At 39.5% G+C, this 10,457-nt stretch overlaps 1 protein-coding gene across 2 annotated transcripts in view; it reads left to right on the top strand.

Moving 5' to 3' along the window:
- Window positions 1-9,810: 9,810 nt before the first annotated feature.
- The window catches only part of LOC144591976 (SWI/SNF-related matrix-associated actin-dependent regulator of chromatin subfamily A member 2-like), a 99,832-nt gene continuing 99,185 nt past the window's right edge, over window positions 9,811-10,457 (top strand). Inside the window, exon 1 of one of the 2 annotated variants that reach the window (XM_078396070.1) lies at window positions 9,811-10,020. The gene's annotated coding sequence lies outside the window, so the exon portion shown is untranslated. Of the gene's footprint in view, window positions 10,021-10,201; window positions 10,432-10,457 lie in introns of those variants that run through there. The other variant, XM_078396071.1, reaches the window with a different exon arrangement.

Below are 10,457 nucleotides of genomic sequence, written 5' to 3'. Positions count from 1 at the left end.
ATTGGAAGGTTGAATGGTTATTACATTGCCATTCCTTGTTTTCTTTTTAAACAGGAGTATTAAACCCCATTTCTTGGAATTATTCCTTCATCAAAGGAAAATAGGAAGATTGAACCCAGAACTTCTACCGGGTTCCCTCAGCAATCTCGGCTGCATCCTGTCTGGATCAGGTAACTTTACGATTTTGAGCAATGCGAACAAAATTCCATATTTGAACATCGATTTTTCATGAAGAACATTCCAGCAGCTTGCCAAGCACCTTGTACAATACCTAATGGTATTGCAAAATACATATTTCTTTCTTTCTTTCTATCATTTTATTTCATACATGTTAAAAGACATCAATTAAAAAACAAAATAAACCAAAAAAAACAGAAGAAATACAAAGAATTTCATCCATTACTTAACGTCTTTACATGTGCGAAAAGGAGTAGGAAGAAGTGTGAACTTATTTAATCCTACCCCCATTCCCTAATCAATATTTATCAAGTATTATCTATAATAACTAATACCTAAAATACATATATAACTACATATATACTCACTCACTCCTACAATTATATGAATATACCTATTTACACAATAATGTCTATATTAACTACATCTGATATATATACATACATTAGGCCAATCATATATATACATATACCCGACCATTTACATACAAAATATAAATACAAATATAGTCACCCACCCGTATAATAAGTCAGATATTAATACAAAAATACTCATACACCCTTATATGTTCATATAGATATACTTATTTAAATAATGATGTGTTATTATATGTAGACCCCTGGTGACTGTTAATCCCCCTCCTCACTGTACCTAGAAAAAATCATGTGTTTATATTTGTTTTTAAACATGAAAATTGTGGGCACATCGGAGATAGCTATAGGGAGGCACCATAGACCTAGACCTTGTACAATACCTAATAGTATTGCAAAACACATGAAAAATGTGGACATATCGGAGATAGCACCATGGACCCAGACCTTACCATGTAGGAAAAATGGGAGAGGAAAGATCTGTGATTACATCAGATTTGCTCTCCATGATGCTCCACAACTAACTTATTCACTTGTTTCTTCACATGCAGACACTGCAACCCTGGCTGCAGTAAATCATGGTGTCAATTATTTCCTCTTCATTAACATTAATAAATGGAAGTTCATAAGCTGTAATTCTCCATGACAATACTATTTCATACCGTATTATTTTACAACATAGTTGAAGGCAATTGGCTCATTGAGTCCATAGCAGTTCACAGATCAATCCCTACTTACTTCCCTGCAGTCCATTCGTTCTCATTTGCACAATTCCATCCTGATTGGCCTGCCACCCTTCTACATCGGGAATAATTATTTTATACTATAACCAATAGACTACCGACCAGCACATTTTTGTAGTAGGAAACCAGAGCATCGCAGGAAACCCGTACATTCACAGGAAGAAAGTGCAAATTCTGCACCAGAGGTCAGGACTGAATCCAGATCACTGGAACTGTGAGGCACCCACACTAGGAACTGTACCACTGTATTGCCCTGCTAGCAGTTCAGGAATATCAAATGAGTTTTTAATATGGAATATATTCCTGGTATATGTTTCTCCTATTTATCTTAAATGCCAATGTGGAGAACCCAATATTGCCTATCCTCCTGCCTCCAATTGGTATCATTGTGCTACACTACAAGTGCTTCTGGCAAAAGTCATCACATTCTGGAGGAAAGGAATCTCACCTAGTTCCGAACATGAAGGAAGAAGTGCCTGGTGCATTATAGTAAATGACAAAGAGTAATTGGAGAATCCACACCAAGTGGTCATGGTCCATGAACTCCTTCAGATATTGAACACAAAAATTTGATTGATGTTATTCTCTCAACATAATTTGACTCCAGTAAGTTCTACAAAACACTGTTAAAACAATTTGAAGATTCAGCCAAAACAACTTCTATTAAGCAATGCAGATGTGTTTTGTCCAAACATTATTTCTTACTAATAACGTGTACTGAATATCTTCCATTTCTAACCCTATAATTTGGTCCAATATAAGGGTGCTACATTTAACAAAGGAAATGATATGTAGACATGTTAGTTATGCATCGGTCCTATATGACAGGGAGCTCCAATATCTTGGACCAGGAAGCAGACCCACCTAAACAGTGAACTTATGATGAAGAAAACTATCTTGAGCTCATCTGATAAGACTAGTCTTGGGTTACCCTATTGCCCTGAACAGAAGAATGAAATACCTAGGGTCACAGGTTAACGGAAATCAGTGGAAGGATTAGAGAGCAGATGAGGATTTTTTTCCCCATCCATATGGTGGTGCTGCTCTGAACTCACTGCTGACAGAGTGATAGAGGCAGATATATGTATCTCAAATATGCAGCATACAACCATGAATTAAAAGCTAAACATTCCAAATGTGACAAGAAGTTTGAGTGTAAAAAATAAAATACTGTCCCTCTTGAAACTCACCATTGGAAAAAAAATCAAGCTGCTCATAAGGACAATAAAACAAAATGCATATACATTAAAAAAACATCCAGTTATGATCACCTATCCTGCTGCATACTATCCATTGCTGTCATGCTATTCACTGCTACCCATTCTTTTTACGTTACTGCAAATAACAGATAGAAAATCATGTCACTATTTCAATGTACTGTTCCTGATTGATAACACTCACCACAAAAAGCAAATAATGTATACATCCAACAACATCACCATGAATTGACAGAGACTCAGAAGATTTGCAGCTCAAAAAAGAGTCCTGAAGAAGTTAGACTGAAGGTGCAGTGGCTTTTCAAGCATAACTTAAGCTACAGATATATATGTAATTCAATTGCTTTTGTAGCAGGATTAGACAACTAAATTACACAGCAGTATTTACAGAAATGGGGAGTTTAGAAACTATTTAAGGGACTATGAGTGCTGAAGCCATGATATTTGTTTTATAGTAGGGTGTAAGTAATAATTTTATCATCAACACTATTACCACCTTCTTCTCGCTCCCACACAAATAATGTTTTTGACACTTTATTTCAAGTGCAAAACCTGACGCCACATGTCCTATCAAAGCAAACACAATATTTCTAATTACTTTACAGAAAATTAATGTCAACATATGTAATTTAGCTTTATTTGACTTTCATTATGAATCTAACGTCAGATATATCATGTTGGCTTTAAAGGGTTTAGTTTCAGTCTTAACATGTCTTGATTAAAAATTAAAATTTACACTTACATTGGTTTAATTAAGATAAATGTGAGGTGCTGCATTTGGGAAGACAAACCAGGGCAGGACTTTCACAGTGAACAGTAGGGCCCTGGAAAGTGTGGTAGAACAGGAGGATCTAGGAGTATAAATACATAGTTCCCAGAAAATTGCATCACAGGTAGATAGGGTAGTGATGAAGGCTTTTGCCTTCTACAACAGGCTTCAACAGTAATTCAAACAAAAAATTCTAAACACCGGTTTTTGCATTTTTATTATGGGGATTTTTTATTATGTGTAGATTGATGATTAAAAAATAGAATTTAATCCATTTTAAAATAAGGCTGTAATGTAGCAAAATGTGGAAAAAGTGAACGGGTCTGAAAACTTTCTGAATGCACTGTATGCATCACATAATTTTATATATTTCTAACGTCTCACCTCTGGTGTTCCAGAGAAAACAAACTCTGTTGAGTCTATCCCTAAAGCGAATATACCTATCCAGGCATCATTCTGGTGAACCTCTTCTGCATCCTTTCCGAAGCCTCCACATCCTTCCTTAATGGGGAGACCAAACTCTACTCAATACTGCAAATGCGTCCTAACCAAAGTCCTATAAAGTTGCATTATGACTTCCTGACTCTTGTACTCTATGCTCTGACTTATGAAAGCAAGCATCTTCTTTACCAAGCATGCCTTCTTTACCACTCTATGTATGTTGCCACTTGCAGGGAGTTATGGACTTGCACCTCAAGATCCCTCTGTACAAGAGGGACAATTCTGTTAAAGGTCATACCATTAATTGTATATTTTCCCTTTATATTTGACCACCCAAAATGAAATACTTGCTCGGATTTAACTCTATCTGCCATTTCTCCACCCATTTTTGAAGCTGATCTATATCCCGCTGTATACATTGACAGCCTTCCTCAGAGTCCGCGACCCCGGCAATGTTGGTGTCATCTGCAACCTTACTAATCAAACCTTCTAGATTTTCATCCAAGTCATTTATATATGTCACAAACAGACCTCCAGCTTGAATATTGTCCTTCCATCACAACCTTATGACTTTTATCTGTATTCCAGTTCTGAATCCATTTGACCAAGTCATTGTTAATCTCTTGCATTTTCATCTTCCGGATCAGCCTACCATGAGGGACTTTATCAAATGCCTTACTCTGGGATTTTCTTTAATCCCACTCACCAAAGCCATTTTGTGACTCTTTTTGGTCCTTCTAGTTGCTGTCTAGAATTCTTTCTTCCTTTATATTCCTAAAAGGCCCTGTCTGATTCCATCTTCTTAAACCCTGCATGCACTTCCTTTTTTTCTTTTTGATAAAATGTATAACCTCATTGATCATCTAAGGTTTCCTAACTTTGCCATCCTTATCCTTCCACCTTTCTGGAACATGCCAGTTGTGAACTTCCATCAACCGGCCTTTAAAGACTCCCAAATGTCAGATGTAGACTTACCCAATAACTGCTCCCAAGCTCCTGCCTAGTAACATTATCCTTTGCCTTACTCTAATTTGGTAACTTTTCACAAGGTCCAGCCTTCTCCCTATTTAAAACAATCTTAATACTTATGGAGTCAGAAGGAACTGCAGATGCTGGTTTAAACCAAAGATAGACACAAAATGCTGGAGTAACTCTGCGGGACAGGCAGCATCTCTGGAGAGAAGGAATAGGTGACGTTTCGGGTCGAGTCCTTTCTTCAGGGTCTCGACCAGAAACGCCACCCACTCCTTCTCTCCAGAGATGCTGCCTGTCCTGCTGAGTTCAAACTTATGAAATTGTGATCACTGTCCCCAAAATGCTCTTCCACTGAAACATCAGACACCTGGCCAGGCTCATTTCCTTTATGGTCCCTTCTTGGGTTGGACTATCCACATACTGTTTCAAGAAACTCTTTTGGATACAATCACAGCTTCTACTCTGTCTAAAACTTTGCTCCAAAGCAAGTCCTGGTCAATATTGGGGAAGTTAAAGTCACAGATGGATGGATGGATGAGTTGGGTCAAAGGGTCTTGTTTCTATGCTCTATGTTGCTATTTAAAAGTGACATCGAAAAGATTGCACCAGTCTCTGATGGCAGTCAGGAGTAGCCAGGAAAATGATCCAAAATGAGATGTTCACTTAGCTACATTATATAATGAAATTTACTTTTTAATTTATTATAGAAAAGATAAAAGATAATGGCTATTGGGATAAGTAAGTTTCTTCTGAAATTTTGACCAGCTTACTGGAATCTATCTTATATTTCTGTCCTCAAGTCTTTAAGCTCCACATTTTTCCCCTCTACTCAATCAAACCCTTGCATCATCTTAAAAGACTTTGATCACGTTGACCCCCACACCCGGTTTCTATCAGGTCAGTCTTCTCTTATTTCAAATTTAAATTTCCTACACTGATGGAATATTGTTTAAACATGTGATGAAAGGTTAGGCAAGGCTGAATACCAACAAAACTATGATGAGTAGCCTGGCATCCAGGCACTTTGGTTTATTGTACTAAGTCTTATGGTGTATTGTGACCAACAAATAGCTTGGCACAGGGGGATTCATAAAAGACCTGCGCTGCATTCTCTTTGCACTGATGAAAAGTTCTTTTTTTAATAACAATACAATAGACAATCGACAATAGGTGCAGGAGGATGCCAATCGGCCCTTCGAGCCAGCACCACCATTCAATGTGATCATGGCTGATCATTCTTAACCAGTACCCCGTTCCTGCCTTCTCCCCATACCCCCAGACTCCGCTATCCTTAAGAGCTCTATCTAGCTCTCTCTTGAATGCATTCAGAGAATTGGCCTCCACTGCCTTCTGAGGCAGTGAATTCCACAGATTTACAACTCTCTGACTGAAAAAGTTTTTCCTCATCTCCGTTCTAAATGGCCTACCCCTTATTCTTAAACTGTGGCCCCTGGTTCTGGACCCCCAACATTGGGAACATGTTTCCTGCCTCAAACGTGTCCAACCCCTTAATAATCTTATATGTTTCGATATGATCCCCTCTCATCCTTCTAAATTCCAGTGTATACAAGCCTAGCCGCTCCAGTCTTTCAACATATGACAGTCCCGCCATTCCGGGAATTAACCTAGTAAACTTATGCTGCATGCCCTCAATAGCAAGAATATCCTTCCTCAAATTTGGAGACCAAAACTGCACACAGTACTCCAGGTGCGGTCTCACTAGGGCCCTATACAACTGCAGAAGGACCTCTTTGCTCCCATACTCAACTCCTCTTGTTATGAAGGCCAACATTCCATTGGCTTTCTTCACTGCCTGCTGTACCTGCATGCTTCCTTTCAGTGACTGATGCACTAGGACACCTAGATCACGTTGTACATCCCCTTTTCCTAACTTGACACCATTCAGATAATAATCTGCCTTCTAATTCGTACCACCAAAGTGGATAACCTCACACTTATCCACATTAAACTGCATCTGCCATGCATCCGCCCACTCACACAACCTGTCCAAGTCACCCTGCAACCTCATAGCATCTTCCTCACAGCTCACACTACCCAGCTTTGTATCATCTGCAAATTTGCTAATGGTACTTTTAATCCCTTCATCCAAGTCATTAAAGTATATAATGTATTCACAAAATTAATGTATTCACAAAAGTGAAAAATCAATAAAATGATCCAGAAATGAATCTGACAGATAAAGTGGATGAAGTCAGGGCATGGATCGGTTTGTGAAACTGGCCATATAGCCATTACAGAAACTTGGTGAAGGGAGGGACTGGTTTGGCAGCTTAATGTTCCGGGGTACAAGTGCTAGAGATGAGATAGAAATTAGGGGTAAAAGCAGAGGGGGGGGGGGGGGGGGGGGGTTGCTTTATTGATTCAGGAGAATATCATGGCAATAGTCCGAGATGACATTACTGAACATCGAACAATCCCTGTTCCGGGTGTACACTGGCCCCATCCCCGAACTCTACCTCCGCTACATCGACGACTGCATTGGTGCTACCTCTTGTACCCATGCAGAACTCACTGATCCTCCTCTCCTGTGCAGCTATATGAGTGGAGCTAAGACCAAAAACGGGGATGTCACTTAGTTGAGATTGTACTATAGGCCCCTAATTGGGTAGGTCGTGACTGAAATGAGCTTGGGTGAGCACTTTGGAAACAGCAATCACAGTTCTTTTAGTTTTAAAATAGTTATGGATTAGAAAAGGGCTGATCCACAGGTTCTAAATTGATGAAATTAGACAAGAACCTGCAAAAGTTGATCACATTAGGTTATTTGTAGGCACAGGGCATCTGGAAAGTGGGAAGTTTTTAAAAGTGTGATATAAGAGTACAAGGCATTAATATTCCCATCAATGTTAAGAATAAAGCAGGTAGGAATAGGGAACCCTGGATGACGAGAGAAATTAAGGTTCTGGTCGGGGTCAGGTTTAAGCAGCTGGGATCAAGTGTAGTAGCAAGATTAGAGAAAGTAAAGAGCTTCAAGTTGCTGGGCATAATTATCACCGACAATTTGTCCTGGTCCAAACACCGTTGCTTGGGCCAAAAAAGCACATCAGATCCTCCACTTACTCAGAAGTCAAAGGAAATTTGGCATGTCTCAAATGATTCTTACCAATTTATATAAATGTACCATAGAAAGCATCCTACCAGAATGCATCACTACTTAGTTTGGCAACTGCTCTGTCCAAGACTACCAGTGCATCACACAAACCAGTCTACCACCCATTGACTCATTTACACTTCACGTTACCTCAGAAAAGAGCATGATTAATGACCACTCACACCTCCATTCATGCCCTCTTCTCCCCTTTCATGTCAGGCAGAAGATACAAAAGATTGAAAGCATGTATCATCAGATTCAAGGACAGCTTCTTCTCTGCTGTTATCAGAGTCTTGAAGACAAACTAAGGGATGCATTCCCAAACCCATTTACCATGTTGTGGATCTTGCACATTTTTTTAAAATCTGCATTTTCTCTGTAGCTATAATAATATATGTTCTGTTTCCTTTTTCTTTGCACAAATTGTTGTACTCATGGATGGTTTTGATTGTAATCATGCAGGGATTCATGTTTCATCTGGATAACATGCAAAACAAAGTTTTTCAATGTATCTCGGTAGGCATGATAATAATACCAATACCAATTTGCTTGCACCATCCTTTCAGTATTGTAAATGCTTCCTAGATATGTATCCTCTTTAAGGTTCTGCATACATTTCCTTTTATCCTTATAAGACGTCAAGTGAAATTTAGAACATTAATCCATTTTAGGATTTTCAACTCTGCTTGAATTAATTCCTGCAATTTACTGCAAATTCATAAGCCATGTGCCCTTTACTCCTGCCATTGATTGACTGATTGATCTATCATGGTAGCTCAATATCTTATTACCTAATTTTAACATAAATAGGATATTCATTAACACATTCTTCGAGGAAGAATGTTCTGTCAGGATTACAGCATTCAGTCTTTTAAACCTGTTCCATCATTCAATTAAGTTATGGGTAATTTGTACCAATTTCATCAATGCAATCATAACATCATAACATTCGATGTGCTTCTCATCACCAGGATGCTTTTTGCAGCCAGATAAACATTCGAATTATTTTTATAGCTAATAAATGAGAGGATTCAGAATAAAAAACAAAGAACATTTTAGTGCCCTGTGAATCTGGTCATCCTGTTGCCCCATCACAGAAGGATATGGGGGCTTTGGAGTGGGTGCAGAAGAGGTTTACCATAATGCTGCCTGGATTAGGGGGTATTAGGTACAAAGAGAGGTTGGACAAACTTGGATTGTTTTCTCTAAAATGCCAGAGGTTGAGGGGAGACCTGATAAAAATTTATAAAATGGTGGTGGAGGCAGGTAAAATTATGGTGTTTAGGAACATTCTAGATCGGCACAAAAATATGCAGGGAATCTAGGGATAGGGATCATGTCCAAGCAAATTAGATTAGTTTATCTTTGCATTGCGTTCAGCACAGACATTGTGGATCAAATGGCTTGTTTCTGTGATGTAATGTTCAATGTCCTCTGAATGTACTCCAGAATAGATCATTATGGTGTTCTGGAGATTAATTTTCATTTACTGCTGAATCCACACCAATTCTAGAATCTCAGCAGCATCAACTAAACCTGGAGTATTTTCAGTTTATATTTTGAATGAATGGAATAGGTTAATTCCCAATGTTTCTCCATTGATCAAGATAAAATAAGACACCAGAGACTACAGACGTTTTAATGGCTTTCCTCCATATTTGCAAACATTCCTTATTCTTAGTGAGATAACAACTATCATGCACATAACCACTATGGATTCTCTGTGGAGTACTAATAAATCTATTTAATGCATTATTCATTTAGAGGTAGATATAAAACCAAATACGAAGAAGTAAAAGAGTAAAATTCAGCTAAAAGGGAGGGAATGAGACAGAAGGATTTGATTTTAAAAACAAAACCCATATTATTTTCTGCACAGATGCTGGGTTTGTGTGTTGCTTGCGAAAATTATGGGTGCTGTAAGTACAGTAGCCAATGAATTTTCAGCGTAGAGGCGGGATTTCCTGCTAAGCTAGTTGTTGGCGAGCTGGAGAACGTAAGGAAGTAATAGAAGGAAGAGAATCGCAGGAAAAGGGAAGTTGATGGCTGTCACTTCGCCAATGAGAACAACCCTTTGCCACTCAATTAAAAAACTCAAAAAAGGTTACAATATATAAAAAAATAATAAATATATAAGTAAAAGCGCCCCCAACTGTTTTCACAAATTCCGATGCCCTGGAGTGAGTCAGTGAATGAATGAATGCGAGATTGAAGGGTAAGATTTTCATGTTGACCACAGTTTGATTTTTGTAGCCGGTTTTTTAAAAAAGTGTGCGTTTAAGCTAAAACTGTTGCTGTTTGGATCTTTATGCACTTTATGTGGTGGGAGAGGGTGAGGCAGCAGAGCGTTGGTGAAGCTGGGAGAGATCTTTCCTTCGGCCGCACGGCTCTGCCTTCAAACCAGCGGGGGCCCGGGGAGGGAGTGAGGGGCCGCCGGCGGTCGGCTTGAGCCGCCAGCCCACCAGCCCGCCCGCCCGGGCAGATGGGAGGGAGGGAGTTGGGGCGACGGTGCCGGCGCCGGCGCCACCTCGCGCGGTTTCCCTGGCGCCGGGCCGCGGTTAAGGCGTGCGCTCCGGCTGCAGGCTTCGCCCGGGCCCGGCCCTGCCCTGCCCGCTTAACATCGCAGGTTTGTGGAGCCGCTTCCCGCACACA

This window comes from Rhinoraja longicauda, chromosome 3 (assembly GCF_053455715.1).
Source record: "Rhinoraja longicauda isolate Sanriku21f chromosome 3, sRhiLon1.1, whole genome shotgun sequence".
Classification (NCBI taxonomy): domain Eukaryota; kingdom Metazoa; phylum Chordata; class Chondrichthyes; order Rajiformes; family Arhynchobatidae; genus Rhinoraja; species Rhinoraja longicauda.
The sequence above is the reverse complement of the archived record's forward strand: the minus strand, read 5'-3'. Positions and strand labels throughout refer to the sequence as shown.